The sequence below is a fragment of the Pan paniscus genome, chromosome 5 (assembly GCF_029289425.2).
Source record: "Pan paniscus chromosome 5, NHGRI_mPanPan1-v2.0_pri, whole genome shotgun sequence".
Taxonomy (NCBI): Eukaryota; Metazoa; Chordata; class Mammalia; order Primates; family Hominidae; genus Pan; species Pan paniscus.
In genome coordinates this window covers 137,071,955-137,092,222 of record NC_073254.2, presented here as the reverse complement: position 1 = coordinate 137,092,222, position 20,268 = coordinate 137,071,955, and positions in this window count along the sequence as shown.

Below are 20,268 nucleotides of genomic sequence, written 5' to 3'. Positions count from 1 at the left end.
AAATAACTGTTCTCCATAGCTTCCTTACAAAAATGGGTACATTTGCACTTCTAGAATGTGGTAACATGTAAATACATAAGCTGCTTCAGTGCAAATAATAGGACAACTGACAAAACTATTTCTTAATACTGTGTTGCACAGTTAGGCACAAAAATTGTGCAAGTATAATGAAACTGATGACTTTTGTTCTAACCTTTTACATTATTCACTTTCTCTACTTTGCTTTTTAAAAATGTTATTTTTCTGTGATTACAATAATATTATATGTAGATCATTTGAAAACCCTCAAACCAATAAATCTCAATCTCACTACCCAGAGAAAACTATTTTAACATTATAGTTTATTTCTTATTTAAATTATTTTCCATTCATTTACTTGTTTATTGAATATTTTTGGAGTGTCTATCTCTATCCTGTGGCACTGTTCTAAGTACACAGAAACATCACAGAATGAAAAGGTAAAAATCCCTGCTTCTGTGGGGATTACAGTCCAATAGGGAAAAAGCAATGGAAAAGATAAATTTATAAAATATATACGATGTTGAATCCTAAAATTCATATGGAACCAAAAAAGAGCCCACATAGCCAAAGCAAGACTAAGTGAAAACAACAAATCTGGAGGCATCATATTGCCCAACTTCAAGCAAAACTACAAGGCTATAGCTACCAAAGCAACATGGTACTGGTATAAAAATAGGCATGTAGACAAATGGAACAGAATAGAGAACACAGAAATAAAACCAAATACTTACAGCCAACTGATCTTCAACAAAGCAAACAAAAACATAAAGTGGGGAAAAGACACCCTATTCAAAAAATGGTGCTGGGATAGTTGGCAAGCCACATTTAGAAGAATGAAACTGGATCCTAATTCTCATCATATAAAAAAATCAACTCAAGATGGATCAGAGACTTGAATCTAAGACTTGAAACCATAAAAATTCTAGAAGACAACATAGGAAAAATTTTTCTAGATCTTGGCTTAAGCGAAGACTTCATGACCAAGAACCCAGAAGCAAATGCAACAAAAGACAAAAATAACTAGATGGGACCTAATTAAACTAAAAAGCTTCTGCACAGCAAAAGAAATAATCAGCAGAGTAAACAGACAACCCATAGCGTGAGAGAAAATCTTCACAAACTATGCATCTGACAAAGGACTAATATCCAAAATCTACAAGAAACTCAAACAAATCAGCAAGAAAAAGGCCAATAATCTCATTAAAAAGTGGGCAAAGGACTTGAATAGACAGTTATCAAAAAAAGATACACAAATGGCCAACAAACATGAAAAGATGCTCAACATCACTAATTGTCAGGGAAACGCAGATCAAAACCACAATGATATACCACCTTACTCCTGCAAGAATAGCTAATATTAAATAATTTTTTAAAACATAGAAGTTGGCATGGATGTGGTGAAAAGGGAGCAGTTTTACACTGTTGATGGGAATGTAAACTAGTACAACCACTATGGAAAACAGGATGGAGATTCCTTAAAGAACTAAAAGTAAAACTACCATTTGATCTAGAAATCCCACTACTGGGTATCTACCCAGAGGAAAAGAAGTCATTATAAGGAAAATACACTTAAACATGCATGTTGACAGCAGCACAATTGGCAATTGCAAAAATATGGAACCAGCCTAAATGCCCATCAACCAAAAAGTAGATAAAGAAAGTGTGGTGGCTGGGCACGGTGGCTCACGCCTGTAATCCCAGCACTTTGGGAGCCTAAGGCAGGCAGATCACGAGGTCAGGAGATCGAGACCATCCTGGCTAACACGGTGAAACTCCGTCTCTACTAAAAAATACAAAAAAAAAAAAAAATTAGCTGGGCGTGGTGGTGGGCACCTGTAGTCCCAGCTAGTCGGGAGGCTGAAGCAGGAGAATGGCGGGAACCCAGGAGGCAGAGCTTGCAGTGAACTGAGATCAAGCCACGGGACTCCAGCCTGGGAGACAGAGCCAGACTCCATCTAAAAAAAAAAAGAAAGAAAAATAACAAAGAAAGTATAGTATATACATACCATGGAATACTACTCAGCCATAAAAAGGAATAAAATAATGGTATTCACAGCAACCTGGATGCAGTTGGAGACCATTATTCTAAGTGAAGGAACTCAGAAATGGAAAATCAAATATTGTATGTTCCCATTTACAAGTGGAAAGGTAAGCTGCGAGGACACAAAAGTATAAGAATGATATAATGGACTTTCGGGACTTGGAGGGAAGGGTGGAAGAGGTGAGGATAAAAGACTACACATTGTGTACAGTGTACACTGCTTGGGTGATGAATGCACCAAAATCTTGGAAATCACCACTGAAGAACTTATCCATGTAATCAGAAATCACCTGTTCCCCCAAAACATTAAAAAATGTATATATATATATTTAAGACAAATACATATATTGAAGACCATATATATGACAAAAATTGTACATAGAGTCACCAGGGAAGAAGTGACCAGAAAGAGTCACTGAGAAAATCATACACACACACACACACACACACAGGACTTCATAGCAAAATTCAATTGATACTATATGTATTAGTTTCCTGCAGCTGTGGAGTAGCTTAAACAACTTTGAGAAATTTACTGTCTCACAGTTCTAGAGGTTCTAGAGGTTAGAAGCCCAAAATCAAGGTGTCTGTAAGGCTGGTTTCTTCTGAGGGCTGTTCTAGGTCTCTCCCTTAGCTCCTGGTGGTTTGCTCGCAGTCTTTGTGTTCCTTGGTGCAGAGAAGCATTGTCTTGATCTCTGCCTTCATAGGTTTCTCCCTGTGTGGGTATCTGTCTCCAGGTTCACCACCCCACTTTTTATTGAGACAGGATCTCACTCTGTTGACTAGAGTGCAGTGGCACAATCACGCCTCACTGCAGCTTGACCTCTCAAGCTCAAGTGATCCTCCCACCTCAGCCCCCTGAGTAGCTGGAACTGCAGGAGCACCCTACCATGCCTGGCTAATTTTTGTGTTTTTGTAGAGATTAGGTTTTGACATGTTGCCTAGGCTGGTCTCAAACTCCTGGGCTCAAGCCATCTACCCACCTCAGTTTCCCAAAGTGCTGATATTACAGGCATGAGCCACCATGCCCACCCAGATTTCCCCTTTTTGTAAGTAAACTAGTCATATTGAATTAGTGGCCCACCCTACCCCAGTATCACATCATCTTAACCAATGACATCTACAACAACCTTATTTCCAAACAAGCTCACATTCGGAGGTTCTGAGGGTTAGGATGTCAATGTGAATTTTAGGGGACACAATTCAACCTATAATACAAATTGTATATGCAAATTATATATGCAAATTTGTATCAGGTTTTTTACATTTATTTTATATTGTGAAAATTTGCCAATACCACTAAGATTTCTTGAAAAAATGGCTATAATATAGGCATAACTTTATATACTTCAGATATGTCACATTGACTCAATCTTTCATTCCTTAGTGTTTGACGTGAGATCGTTTCCAGTTTTTCACTCTCATATTTTTCTGTAATTCTTTATTCCATATTCTTCTCAGTGAGTGGCAGGCACAATGTCAGGTGTGGTTATCTATAAGTTGTAGACTTACACTGTGAAATTACAATTTCTTTGTTTTTGATTATCTGTACTTTAAACAAATACTTTTAAATGAAATATGTAATATTTTGTAATAAGAAAAATATACACCAAACTGATTTTAAAGCAAGCTTCATTGTTATCACTATTTCCTTTAGTACCCATTTATATTTAATTTTTTTTGAAAAGTAGATTTCCCATGCTTAATCCTTTTATAATCTGACTTTGGAGCTTATTAGTTTATTATAATTATTAGGGTTGTTTAGAGATCATGAGTTTATCTTCACACCAAGCTTGGGACTTGAGAAAATACAAATTGCACTGTTGGTCATGTTTAGATTTTTTTCTTTTGCTGATTTCCCCTTGTTTTGTTTTGTGTTTGCTTGCAATTATGGGTTGAGGATTTAAAGAAAACAAAATGTACACTAACTTTGAAGATTTTATTCATTTTTAAATAAATGAATTCTGTGTTTAGAAAAGAAATGTAATCCCTTTCAATCACATCTCTCTTTTGAGTCAATTCCACCCTTATTGCTGGTGTCAGGAGAAAACCTTGGAAGACAAAACACAGAATTACCTAGTTAGCCTTGTCACATAACTCAGCTCTGCTTTACCTACAGAACCTCAAGGTAAAGCCTTTGTTTTTGTTACCATGGCCTAATTCAAGCTAAGAAGAAAACTGACTTTTAGAAGCAGCAGAGAAAGGATTAAGTTGCCAGGTTAGGTAACATATTCCTAAAGTCCCTGTGCTTTCAGTACAAAACAAAGGAACTCCACCAAGTCTTGGAATCATTCTATTCCTCAATGACTAGTGTTCCCTGTACAGCATTTATTTTTTACTTCAAATGTATCACTTTTCTATGGCAAATAATCTAGACCCCAGCCCCGCCCCCAAAGGCCAGACCTCTGCAAGACATATAAAGAAAATTCTGCTGTTTCTGCTGTACTTCTAAATAAAAAATCTTACCATTTATTGTCTTTGTTCTTGGATTTATTTTATCAATATAATTTGAAATTCATGAAATTTTAATTGAGTATAATTTTCTGTCATTATTATATATTATTCTGCAATTAAGAAATAAGCTGGCATCTTTCAGTTACTTAGAGCAGAGGCCAGTAAACTCTTTTTGGAAATGACCTGAGGGCCTTACCTGTCCCTGGTGCAACTACTGGACTCTGCTGTTATAATGTGAAAACAGCCATAGATCACATTTAGACAAGTGGGTGTGCATGGGTTCCTTTATTTACAAAAATTTAAAACTTTATTTACGAAAGTATGCATCAAATCAAGAATAATAAAAATGACATTCAAAGGTACTCTACCCCAGACCCAACCTGCTTTTTCAGACTTATGGTTTCCCAGAATAAATCTTTTTTTTTTTTTCAAACATACAAACTTGCTTGTTGTCTACTGAATCAACTTTTCAACTGCTGCACCACTGTCTTTCCTAGAATGTCACTTTTCTCTTAGACTGGGTAAATTCTTCTTCCTTTTAGAAGACTTCCTGGCCTCATGGTGCCCACACATAAGGAGGCACTCACTCTAGCATCCTACAGATGCAGGGTTGGTACTTGCAGACCCTGAGAGTGAGCTCCTCTTTAAACTCTGTGCCCTAAGCACCTCCCTTGCCTCACCTTAGTGATGGCTTTGGGCTTTGATTATCTTCTCACTTCTTTGCCATTTCCTCTTTAGAGGTAAGTAGGAGGCTTTCCTTACATGGGAGCAAGGGTGATTTCCCATTTGCTTCCAATACCTTTCCAGTGTTTTATAGCATTTGGTGGGCAGCTTTGACTGCAGGAGTAGAGTGAGCCAGTGTGTGCAGACTTTGGCTTACAAAGTTTGTGAATTCCTTTTTTTGTGTCAGATACTCTCATCTTGTTAGTCTGATTCAATTTTTAAGTTACCCACATACATTTGCTTGACTCTGTTAAGCCACCTAACCCATTTTTGTCAGAGTTCTCTGTAGTTTATTCCTATTGATCACATATTTCAACATTGGGAAAATAAAATATTAATAGCTAATGGTAATTGATATGATCCAGCAATCCCACTCCTAGGTAGATACCCAAAAGAAAGGAAATCAGTACATTAAAGAGATATCTGCACTCCCATGTTTGTTGCAGCACTATTCACAATAGCCAAGATTTGGAAGCAACCCAAGTGTCTATAAACAGATGAATGGATAAAGAAAATGTGATACATCAACACAATGAGTACTATTCGGTCATAAAGAAGAATTAGATCCCGTCATTTGCAACAACATGGATGGAACTGAAGGTCATTATGTTAAGTGAAATAAGACAGGCACAGAAAGACAAACTTCACATGTTCTCACTTATTTGTGGGAAATAACCATTAAAATAATTGAACTCATGGAGATAGAGAGTAGAAGGATGGTAACCAGAGGTTAGGAAGGGTAGTGGGGGATTGGTGGGAAGGAAGTGATGGATGGTTAATGGGTACAAAAAAAATAGGAAGAATGAATAAGACCTAGTATTTGCTAGCACAACAGGATGACTATAGTAAACAAAGATTTAATTGTACCTTTTAAAATAAATAAAAGACTATAATTGGATTGTTTTTAACATAAAAGATAAATACTTGAGATGATGGATATACCATTTATCCTAATGTGAATATTATGCATTCCATGCCTATATCGAAATATCTCATGTGACCCATAAAGATATACACCAACTATGTACCCACAAAAATTAAAACTAAAAAAAGAAAATTAAAAAAAGAGCAAACGGCTTTTGTGAGCTGGATACAGTGCTAAGCATTTTACTTAAATTATCTCATTGTATAAATACTTAAATACTTATAGCAACCCTCTGAAGTAGATAATAGTTATGCCACTTTACAAATAAGAAAGTGAGTTCTAGAAAACTTAGGTAACTTTCTCATGTTCACAAAGCAATAACTGGTTAAATTGGGATTTAAACTAGGTCATATGATCTCAGTTTCTGAGTTGTTAAATAAGAGACTTTATTGGTGAATCAGGAAGATTATTTGGCTCATTAATTTTCTTTTTAGGAATCTTTTCTTCAAATAAAAGCTTGGGCAAAACCCCAATATGTAAATTGAATAAAAATAGAGTGCTTTATTTTGAAATGTGTGTGTGGGGGGGAGGGGGTGGCGGGGATGGAAGTTACAGTTTAGAGTCAGATCTAATTAAATCTTCTTTACCAATTCCCTCTTATTATAGGTTGAATTATGTACCTTTCCCCTGAAAAGATATCTTGAAGTCCTGACTCCCAGTACCTCAGAATGTGACCGTATTTGAAAGGAGGTTCACTATGGATGTAATTGAAGTGAGGTCCTACTGAAGCAGGGTGAGCCCCTAACCCAATTTGACTAGTGTCCTTATAAAGAAGTTGATGGAAAGAGAGAAAGACACATAGGGAAAACACCGTATGATGATGAAAGCAGAGACTGGAGTAGGCAGCTGCAAGCCAAGGAATGCCAAAGATTGATAGCAAATCACTGTCAATAGAAGGAGGCAAGGAAGGATTTCCCTACAGGTTTCAACAGGAGCATGGTCTTGCCAATACCTTGATTTGGGACTTTTAGCCTTCTGAACTGTGAAGAAAACAATGACAGTTGTTTTAAGCCACCCAGTTTGTGGTAGTTTGATAAGGCAGTCCTAAGTAACTAATACATCCTCTCATGGGGCCTCTGAGGGTTAACATGCAACTCAGTAAGTATGAATAGCTACCGTGAGGACAGGATGTATGAGAAAGTTCTACATAAAAGTTTGATTTTAAAGGAAGGCAAGTCATAAGGAGGAAGTGTTGAAATGTCTGTTCAACAGTAGTAAATTACATAGGACTCTAACACAGATGAGTTAGATGACAGTAGGAATCAAGTAAATTTATATGGCTAACTTATATACCAGAGTTGCCATGGCAGATGATGGAAAAGGGATAAAAGGTTCAGAGAAGTGGGCAGGTAAGGTGGACACACCATGTAAGTTCAGGGGAAAAAAGAGTGATCACATTCTGTGGGAGAGCACAGAGAACATGGTTTATCAAAGCAGGAGGGCTGCACAGGTGAAAAAGGAACAGGCATCATTGAGAGCTTGATGGTGCTCTACTTGGAGGACAGGGCTGATGGCAGGAGACACTGGGCTCACTAATAATAATGGAGAGATGGGATCCCAAAATAGTAGTGACAGGGAGGCAGGACTTAACTTTCAAGAGCAAGGCAGGCATAATGAGCAGCAGTCAGAATAGTAGTGTATTTGTCTGCTCAAGCTGCTGTCACAAAATATCACAGGCTGTGGGGCTTAAACAACAGAAATGTATTTCCTCACAGTTCTGGAGGCTAGAAGTCCACGATCAAGGAGCCAACAAATTCAGTGTCTGGTGAGGGCTTTCTTCCTGCTTGCAGATAGCCACCTTCTCACTGTGTCTTCACATGGCCTTTCCTCTATGTGCACATGGGGTAGGGGGTGGAGAGATCTCTGGTATCTCTTCCTTTTTAAGAGGACACTAACTATTAGGTTAGAGCCCCCACCTTTATGAAATAATTCAACTTTAATTACTACCCAAAAGTCCTATCTTCAAATACAGTCACATTGTGGATTAAGCCTTCTACCTATGAATATGGGGGGCACAAGTCATGTCATTTAGTATATACAATAGAGCACAGCCAGGTAGCTTACAGGATATAACACATAGCTAGAGGGACCTAAATTGAAAAGAGCTACAGAGATAGTTGATAGAACATGGTGTCACTGAAGGAAAGATAGATGGGTAGCCAAACACTGATATTGTTCAATCTACAGAACCAAAAGAAAACAAGGATCAGTTCCTGGGAACATGGTACTGCATATCCAGTTGATTTTTCAACCAACCTTCAGAGGACGAAGGGGAAGTTTTCCTTTGGCCGTCACAGTTTTGGCACAGTAAGCAGGATAACAAAACTCTGCTTTTCTGGAAATTATAGTCGATAGAACCCTAGGACCTGACAAGGCAGCACAAAGGGCCACTATCACACTGATACCAACACAAGACAAAAGAGTACAAATGCTCAGTCCATCACAGCCACTGCCAACACCACCATGGACCACATGGGAACCAGAGGGTTGTACTGCCATTGTCCATGCCACACCTACTTCCCAGAGACCTGAAGACCTGCCCACCCACCTGGCCCACCACTGCCACAGTTAGTACCCAAGCAAGCCACCTGGAGGTTCAAGAATTGGCCTATCTGGATGTGCTAACAATGGTGCTGGTGCATACCACCCTGGGGTCAAAGGATACGCATGCTTGGCCTATTGCTGTCACCACTGGGGCCTGAGGACTGGTTCATCTGACATCCCTCTCCCCAGAAAAACTTTACCACAGCCTGCACTCACAACTGCACCCTAACCTACTGAGGCAATCACAGACAACACTGACACTGTTTACAGCCAAAGAAATTATCCAAGAACTATACTACTACTACGCACACTCAGAATCAAAGCCAAAGTGCCCTACCTAACCAACACTATAAATATATCTTGAGAAGAAAGTCCTCCCCTATGAAAGCAAATCCAAAAATCTACAAAAAGCAACTACTACACCCAATGCACATATATCAATATAAGGGCACAGAAACATGAAAAAAACAAGGAAACATGACACCTCCAAAGAAACACAATAATTCTCTAGCAAAAGGTTCCAATGGAAAAAATTTTTGAAATGCCAGAAAAATAATTCAAAATAATGATATTAAAGGAGCCCAATGAGATAAAAGAGAACACAGATAAGTAATACAAAGAATCAGAAAAATATATCAGGGTATAAATGAGAAATTTACCAAAGAGATAGATATAAAAAAAGAATCAAATGGAAATTCTGAAACTGAATAATTCATTGAATGAAATAAAAAATACATAAAAGAGCTTCAACAGTAGACTAGGTCAAGTAGAAGAAAGACTCTCAGAACTTGAAGATGGCCTTTTGAAATAACCCAGTTAGACAAAAATAAAGAAAAAAGAACAACAAAAAAATTAACAAAGCTTACATGACATATGGAATACCACAATATGGTGAAATGTTTAACTATTTGGTGTTCCAGAAGGCAAAGAGAAAATCAATGAGATAGAAAACCTATATAATAAAATAATAGCCAAAAACTTCCCAGGTCTGGCAAGAGAGTTAGACATATAGCATACCGATACAGGGAACTCAGAGATCCCCAAATACATACAACCCAAAAATGTCTTCTCCATGGCACGTTATGGTTAAAACATCAAAAGTCAAAACAGAGATATTTTTAAAAAACAGCAAGAGAAAAGCATCTAGTCAATTATAAGGGAACCTCCATCTGACTAATGGCAAATCTCTTAGCAGAAACCTTATGGGCCAGAAGAGAATAGAACAATATATACAAAGGGCTGAAAGAAAAAAGCCCTGCTAATCTAGGATACTATAACTAAAATTATCCTTCATAAATGAAGGAGAAATAAAGTATTTCCAAGATGATCAAAAGCTGAGGGAATTTATCACTAGATGTGCCCTATAAGAAATGCAGAAGGGAGTCCTACACCTGGAAGCAAAAGGACAATATCATCATAAAAACATGAAAGAATAAGACCCACTGGTAGAACAAACACACAAATAAGTAAAAGTCCAAATGTTACCACTACAGAAAACCACCAAACCACAATGATAAACAATAAGAGAGAAAGAAAGAAACAAAGGGTATGTAAAACAATGATACCATCATAAAAACACATGAAAATATGAAACCTACTGGTAAAGTAAACAAGCAAATAAGAAAGAGAAAGAACTAAAATATTACCGCTACAGAAAACCATCAAACTAAAATGAAAAAAATAAGAGAGAAAGAAAAAACAAAGGGAACACACACACACACAGAAAACAAGTAACAAAAGAATAGGAATAAGTCCTTACATTTCAATAACCTTGAACGTAAATAGATTGAACTTTCCACTCAAAAGGTATAGACTGGCTGAATGGATTTTAAAAAAAGCACAACCCAACTCTATGCTGCCCACAAGAAACTTTACCTCACCTGTAAAGACGCACATAGATGGCAAGAAAAGAGATGGAAAAAAAATATTCCATGTAAACAGAAACAAAAAGCAAACAGGAATAGCTGTACTTATGTAAGATAAAACAAGAGAATATAATAATAATATCTACATATATAGAATAAAGAATTGGGTACACATATACACATATATATGTATGTAGGGTGAGATGATAAATAGATAGATGAAAGAAAGAAAGAAAGAGAGAAAGAAAGAAAGATTTGGCTGTCTTTGTGTGTTTATACACTGAACATCAGATCACCCAGATGTATAAAACAAATATTATCAGATTTAAAGGGAGAGATAACTCTAATACAACAGATGGACCTATAACGTATACAGGACATTTCATCTAACAACTGCAGAATACACATTCTTTTTACCAGCACATGGTACATTCTTCAGGGTAGACCATATGTTAGGCCACAAAACAAGTCTCAATCAGTTTTTAAAAATCCAAATTATATCAAGTATCTTCTCAAACCACAGTGGAATGAAACTAGACATCAATATTAAAAAGAACTTTGGAAACTATACAAATACATGAAAATTTTACAATATGTTCCGGAATGACCATTAGGTAAATTAAATAATTAGGAAGCAAGTAAAAAAATTCTTAAAACAAATGAAATACAGCACCCGGTATTCCCAGGTGGTCTTTCAGCCAAGTTCTAACCAGGCCCAACCCTGCTTAGCTTCTGAGATCAGAAGAAATCGGCTGCATTTAGGGTGGTATGGTTGATAAGAGCTATTTATGACAAACCCGTAGCCAATATCATACTGAATGGGCAAAAGCTGGAAGCATTCCTTTGAAAACTGGCACAAGACAAGGATGCCCTCTCTCACCACTTCTATTCAACATAGTATTGGAAGTTCTGGCCAGGGCAATCAGGCAAAAGAAAGAAATAAACGGTATTCAAATAGGAAAAGAGAAGTTCAATTGTCTCTGTTTGCAGATGACATGATTGTATATTTAGAAAACCCCATCATCTCAGCCCAAAATCTCCTTAAGCTGATAAGAAACCTCAGCAAAGTCTCAGGATACCAAATCAATGTGCAAAAATCACAAGCATTCCTATACACCAATCACAGACAAACAGAGAGCCTAATCATGAGTGAACTCCCATTCACAATTGCTACTAAGAGAATAAAATAACTAGAAATACAACTTACAAGGGATGTGAAGAACCTCTTTGAGGCGAACTACAAACCACTGCTCAAGAAAATAAGAGAGGACACAAACAAATGGAAAAACATTCCATGCTCATGGATAGGAAGAATCAATATCGTGAAAATGGCCATACTGCCCAAAGTAATTTATAGATTCAGTGCAATCCCCATCAAGCTACCATTGACTTTCTTCACTGAATTGGAAAAAAACTACTTTAATCTTCATATGGAACCAGAAAAGAGCCCACATAGCCAAAACAATTCTAAGCAAAAAGAACAAAGCTGGAGGCATCACGCCACCTGACTTCAAACTAGACTACAAGGCTACAGCAACTAAAACAGCATGGTAGTGGTACCAAAACAGATATATAGACCAATGGAACAGAACAGAGGCCTCAGAGATAACACCACACATCTACAACCATCTGATCTTTGACAAACCTGACAAAAACAAGCAATGGGGAAAGGATTCCCTATTGAATAAATGGTGTTGGGAAAACTGGCTAGCCACATGCAGAAAACTGAAACTGGACCCCTTCCTTACACCTTATACAAAAATTAACTCAAGAAGGATTACAGACTTAAATGTAAGACCTAAAACCATGAAAACCCTAGAAGAAAACCTAGGCAATACCATTCAGGACATAGGCATGGGCAAAGACTTCATGACTAAAGCACTAAAAGCAATTGCAACAAAAGCCAAAATTGACAAATGGGATCTAATTAAAGAGCTTCTGCACAGCAAAAGAAACTCTCATCAGAGTGAACAGGCAACCTGCAGAATGGGAGAAAATTTTTGCAATCTATCCATCTGACAAAAGGCTAATATCCAGAATCTACAAGGAACATAAACAAATTTACAAGAAAAAAACAAACGACACCATCAAAAAGTGGGGAAAGGATATGAACAGACATTTCTCAAAAGAAGACATTTATGCAGGCAACAAACATATGAAAAATGCTCATCATCACTGTCATTAGAGAAATGTAAATCAAAACCACAATGAGATACCATCTCATGCCAGTTAGAATGGCCATCATTAAAATGTCAGGAAACAACAGATGCTGGAGAGGATGTGGAGAAATAGGAATGCTTTTACACTGTTGGAGGGAGTCTAAATTAGTTCGACCATTGTGGAAGACAATGTGGTGATTCCTCAAGGATCTACAGCTAGAAATACCATTTGACCCAGCAATCCCATTACTGGGTATATACCTAAAGGATTATAACTCATTCTACTATAAAGACACATGCACACGTATGTTTTTTGCAGCACTATTCACAATAGCAAAGACTTGGAACCAACCCAAATGCCCATCAATGATAGATTGGATAAAGAAAATGTGGCATGTATGCACCATGGAATACTATGCAGCCATAAAAAAGGATGAGTTCATGTCCTTTGCAGGGACGTGGATGAAGCTGGAAACCATTATTCTCAGCAAACTACCACAAGAACAGAAAACCAAACTCCACAACCAAACACCGCATGATCTCACTCGTAAGTGGGACTTGAACAGTGAGAACACATGGACACAGGGAGGGGAACATCACACACTGGGGCTTGTTGTGGGGTGGGGGGTTAGGGGAAGGATAGCATTAAGGGAAATACCTAATGTAGGTGACAGATTGATGGGTGCAGCAAACCACTGTGGTATGTGTATACCTATGTAACAAACCTGCAGGTTCTGCACATGTACCCAGACCTTAAGGCATAATAATAATTAAAAAAAACAAAATGAAAACACTACATACCAAAAACTATAAGATTCAGCAAAAGCTGCGATAAGAGGAAAGTTTATAGCAATGAAACCCACATCAAAAAGTAGAAAGGTTTCAAATAAATAATCTAACATTGCATTTAAAAGAAACTGGAAAAGCAAAAACAAACCAAGTTGAAATTAGTAAAGAAAAAAATGCAGGTCCGAGTAGAACTAAACAGAATGGAAACTAAGAGAAAAATACAATGGATAAGTGAAATGAAAATTTGGTGTGTTGAAAAGTTGAAGAAAATCAATAAATCACTTACTAGACTAACCAAGAAAAAGGAGAGAAGATTCAAGTAAACAAAATTAGAAATGAACAAGGAGACATTACAACTGACATCACGGAAATACAAAAGATCATCAGAGAACACTATAAACAATTATAGAATAACAAGCTGGAAAATCTAGAGGAAATAAATAAATTCCTCGGCACATAAGATATACCAAGATTGAATTAGGAAGAAATAGGAAGCCTGAACAGATCAACAATGAGTAAAGAGGTTGAGTCAGCAACAAAAATCTTCCAACAAGGAAAAGTCCAGGACCAGATGGCTTCACTGCCAAATTCGACTAAACTTTCAAAAAAGAATAAACACCAATTCTCCTTAAACTATCCCAAATAATCACAGAGGAGCAGAGGAGGAAGTTCTCCCTAACTCATTCTACCAGGCCAGCATTACCCTGATACCAAAACCAGATAAGGACACAATAAAAAAAAGAAAACTACAGGCCAATATCTCTAATTAACATAGATGCAAAAATTCTCAACAGAATGCTAACAAACAAAATCCAATGGCACATCAAAAAGATAATATGCCATGATTATGCAGGATTTATCCCATACATGCAAGGAGATTCAACATACAAAAATCAATAAATGTAACATATCATATCAATATAATAAAAGAAAAACCCATTTGATCATCCAATAGACACAGAAAAAGTATTTGATAAAAAATGACATTATGATAAAAGCTCTCATCAAACTAGTCATAGAAGCAGTATACCTCAACATAAGAAAAATCATAGATGAAAAACCAACAGCCAACATCCTACTCAATGGGGAAAAGCTGAAAGCCTTTTCTCTAAGAACTGGAACAAGACAAGGATGCCCATTTTCATCATTCCTATTCAACAAAGAACTAGAACTTCTAGCCGGAGCAGTTGGGCAAAAGAAAAAAATAAAATGTACCCTAATTGGAAAAGAGAAAGTCAAATTGTCCATCTTTGCTGATAATATGATCATATATCTAGAAAACCTACAGATTCCACTAAAAAAAACTCTTAAACCTGATAAATTAATTCAGTAAAATTTCAGGATACAATATCAACATACAAAAATAGAAATGTTCCTATACACTAATAATGAACTATTTGAAAAAGAAATCAAGGAGGCAATCTGGTTTACAATAGCTACAAAAAAAAAAAACCCTAAGAATAAATTTAACTAAGGAGGTGAAATTCCCCTGTAAAGAACATTATAAAACACTGATGAAAGAACTTGAAGAATGCCAAAACAAACAAACAGATATCGCATACTTATGATCAGAAGAATTTATATTGTTTAAATGAACATACTACACAAAGCAATCTACAGATTCAATGCAATCCCTATGAAAGTACCAGTGCCATTTTTCACAGAAGTGGAAAAAGCAATCCCAAAATTCTTATGGAACAAAAAAGAGCCAGAATAGACAATGCAATTCTGAACAAAGAATAAAAGATAGAGGCATTACACTACTTGACTTCAAAATATATTACAAGGCTATAGTAACCAAAACAGCATGTTATTGGTATAAAAACAGACATATAGACCAATGGCACAGAATAGAGAACCCAGAAATAAATCTACATTGTTAAAGCCAGCTAATTTTTGACAAAGGTATCAAGAATATGCATTGGGGAAAGGACACCTTCTTCAACTGATAGTACTGGGAAAACTGGATATCCATATGCAGAAGAATGAAGCTGGACCCCTATCTCTAACCATATACAAAATCAACTCAAGATGGATTAAAGACTTAAATATAAGACCCTAAACTATAAAACTACTAGAAGAAAACATAGGAAAAATACCTTGGAACATTGGTGTGGGCAAAGATTATATGGTTAAAACCTTAGAAACACAGACAACAAAAACAAAACTAGACAAACGGAACTATATTAAACTAAAAACCTTCTGTATAGCAAAAGAAACAATCAACAGAGTGAAGAGATAACCTGTTAAATAGGAGAAAATATTTGCAAAACTATGCATGTGATAGGAGACTAATATCCAGAGTATACAAGGAACTCAAACAACTCAGCAGTAAGAAAAAAATAATAATCCTATTAAAAACTAGACAAAGAACATAAATAGGCATTTTTCAAAAGAAGACATACAAATGGTCAACAGGTATATGAAAAAGAACTAAATCATGGCGTTTGCAGCAACATAGATGGTACTGGAAGTCATTATGTTAAGCATAATAAACCAGGCACAACATCACTAATGTTTAACTCACCAATCATCAAAAAAATGCAAATCAAAACGACAAAGAGATATCATTTAATCAGTTAGAATGACTATTATTAAAAAGACAAAAAAAAAAACAGATTCTGGCAAAAATGCAGAGAAAAGGGAAGACTTATATACTATTGATTGGAATGTACATTAATCCAGGTCCTATGGAAAACAGAATAAAGATTTCTCTAAAAACTAAAAGTAAAACTACATATGATTCAGCATTCCTACTACTGGGTATTTATCCAAGGGAAATACAGTCAGTATATCAAAGAGATACCCACACTTGCATGTTTATTACAGCATATTCACAATAGCAAGGATATGGAACAACCTAAGTGTCCATCAATGAGTAAATGAAAAAGAAAATATGTTATGTATACAAAATGGAATACTATTCAGCCGTAAAAAAGAATACAATCACATCATTTGTAGTAACATGGAGGGTACAAGAGATTGTTATGTTAAATGTAATAAGCCAGACACAGAAAGATAAATATTGCATGTTCGCACTCATATGTGGAAGCTTAAAATGTTGATATCATAAAAGTAGAGAGTAGAATGATAGACATCAGAGGCTGGGAAGGATGTGTGGGTGGGTAGGGGGTGGAGTGAATGAAGAGAAGTTGGTTAATGGGTGCAAACATACAATTAGAAGGAATAAGTTATAATGTTCAGTAGCAGAGTAGGGTGAGAGTGGTCAACAACAATGTATTGTATATTTCAAAATAGCTAGAAGAGAAGATTTTCAATGTTCCCAACACATAGAAATGATACATACTCAAAGGGATGAATACTCTGAATACCCTGACCCCTTACCTAATCATTACACAACCATACATGGAACAAAATAGCACGTGTACTCCATGAATATGTACAAAAATTAGGTATCAATTTTTAAAAGTACAATAAAAAAAGAAATCAAGGATCAGGAAACTAAGGGCCGCTACCCAAATTAAAAGTAACAATTCATTGCTCTGAACTTTAGTCATTTTTCAGATCCAGAACCCATTGATTAAAAGAGAGGTAAGGCCAATATCAAGAAGTGTATTTCCTAGATTAGCTTCTAACATTTTCATAGTTTGAACTCTTACATTTAAATCTTTAATTTATCTTGGGTTAATTTTTGTATATGGTGAAAGGTAGGTGTCCAATTTTATTCTTCTGCATAGGGCTAGCCAGTTATCCCAGCACCATTTATTAAATAAGGAGTTATTTCCCTTTTGCTTGTTTTTGTTGGCCTTGGCAAAGAATTTTTAGCTAAGTCCCCAAAAGCAATTGCAACACCAAAAAAAATATGTTATGGACCTATGTGATGTAATTAATTAAACTGAAGAGCTTTTGCACAGCAAAAGAAACTATTAAGAGAATAAACAGACAATTTACAGAATGGGAGAAAATATTACAAACAATTCATTCAGCAAAGGTATAATATCCAGAATATATAAGGAACTTAAACAAATCAACAAGCAAAAACCAAATAACCTCATTATAATATGAGCAAATGACATGAACAGACACTTCTCAAAAGACGACATATAATCAGCCAACAAACATATGAAAACATGCTCAACATCACTAATCATCAGAGAAATGCAAATCGAAACCACAATGAGATACCATCTCACATCAGTGAGAATGGCTATCATTAACAAGTCAAAAATAACAGATGTTAATGAGGCTGTGGAGAAAAGGGAATGCTTATAACACTGTTGGTGGGAATGTAAATTAGTTCAGCCACCATGGAAAGCAGTTTAGAGATTCTCAAATAAGTTGAAACAGAGCTACCATTCAACCCAGCAATACCATTACTGGGTGTACTCTCAAAGGAAAATAAATTGTTCTAGCAAAAAGACATGCACTTGTATGTTAATCACAGCACTATTCACAATAGTAAAGACATGGAATCCACCTACATGCTCATCAATGGTGGACTGGATAAGAAAATGTGATACATATACACTATGGAATACTATGCAGCCATAAAAAAGAATGAAATGTCCTTTGCAGGAACATGGATGCAGCTGGAGGCCATTATCCTAAGTGAATTAATGCAGGAACAGAAAATTAAATACTGTATGTTCTCATTTATAAGTGGGAGCTAAACTTTGAATACACATGGACATAAATATGGGAGCAGCAGACACTGGGGACTACAAGAGAAGGGAGGAAGGGAAGGGAGTGTAGGTCGAAAAACTACCATTTGGGTACTATGCTCACTACTTGGGTCATTGGATCTGTACCCCAAACCTTAGCATCACACAATATATTCATGTAACAAACTTGCACATGTATTCCCTGAATCTAAAATAAAAGTTGAATTATGAATAAAATAGACATTATAATCACTGAAAAAATACAAAATAAAAGAGAGACAAAGAGATCCTGGAGGATGACTATGACAAACTCACAGTTAGCAGCTCCAATTGCACCTGTTGTGTGAGATGTAGTGTCTTTGCTAAAGAAAATTAATGTGACTTCAGAATATGAAATGCAGTCATGGATGTGCTTTAAAAGCATTCTTTTCTATCCATATAAAAAATGAGGATTAGAAACAGTTCACATTCATTAGGAATGCAAAAAAGTAGATGCCTACAAGCTTGCCCAAGAACTTTGTTAATTCTCTTTCTCTCTGTCGTAATGTAGTCCAAAGACACCTGGACCATTGACTATATCAATGATATCATGGCTAATTTGACCAAATACACAAGAAGTGGCAAGTTCTTTGGACTCCTTAGTAAGACATATGTACTCCTGAGTTGGGAAATATCCTCCAAAATTTCAGAAATGTGAAACATCATCAGTGAAATTTATAGAGAGCCAGTGGTCTAGTAAAAGTTGAATATCCTTTTCAAAAGAAAGGAAGTATTTCCCTCTCCCATCTCCCTCCACAAAGTAGGATGCACAATTACATATTTTTCACCTTTGGCTTTTGAAAACAATATTTCATACCTAGGAATACTGCTCTGGTCAATACACTGAATTGACATGAAAAGCTGCCAGCTTCACTTTGAGTAGGGTCTACTGCAGGAAAGCCTTCTGAAGAAAGTCAGTCCTGTTGTATAAGCAGTCCTGATAGATGGTACATGCACAGCCTGTGGCAATGGCAGACTCTGTGGTGAGAAATGACACTGCATGAAGTGTCTCTTCCAATAGAAGTCTCAATAGAAGAATTGCCATGTAGATGTTATTAACATGCTATTTACAAGCCCCAACAGAAGAATTGTCGTGTAGATGTCTAGGATCCAGAGTAGGACAATGCCTTCCACGGCAGAGGATTATATACCATTCACAAAACAGCTCCCTAGTAGAGACAAGGAGCACAACTGTCTACCATGAGCTGTGTTATGTCAGTCTCACCAAGTCATAGGGTTAAATGGGCCCTGTAGTAGTCCATCATAAGATGGGAGTGGTATATCTGGGACTGGGTAAAAGCAAGAGTGGGAAGCACAAGAAAGCAGCATGAGCAGATGATCCAGAGACCTGTGTCATCTACCAGTACCTGTTGTTCGATTCACATCTATGGCCTCATGGGTTATATACGGGGGCACCCATTATGGTTGCCTGATGGAGGGGGCAAATGGGTTGATTAAGAGAAGGGTTGGCATGATATATGGGCTAAGCCAAAAATGTCTCACTCAAGGGTAGCTTTGATATGAAGTAGAGAGAATAAGCCCTCTCAATGGGCAAGTCTTTCCCCTTTGTGTGGTTAGAATATGTACAGGCAGTGGGCCGGGTGCGGTGGCTCACTCCTGTAATCCCAGCACTTTGGGAAGCCAAGGCGGGTGGATCACGAGGTCAGGAGATCGAGACCATCCTGGCTAACATGGTGAAACCCCATCTCTACTAAAAATACAAAAAAAAAGAAAAAATTAGCCAGGCATGGTGGTAGGCACCTGCAGTCCCAGCTACTCAGGAGGCTGAGGCAGGAGAATGGCGTGAACCTGGGAGGCGGAGCTTGCAGTGAGCCGAGATCGTGCCACTGCACTCCAGCCTGGGCAACTGAGCAAGACTCCATCTCAAAAAAAAAAAAAAAAAGAATATGTACAGGCAGTAATAAATAGCATGGCTTGTTGGTCAAGGGTCTAAAAGGGGACTAGGACAAGGTCTGTGGTAGAGGCATTCATGTGGACATTTGTGAGTGGGCATAATGTGTAAAGATCTTTGTATTGCATGTTAATGCCCACCAGAGAGCATCTGCCTAGAAGTGACACTAAACAA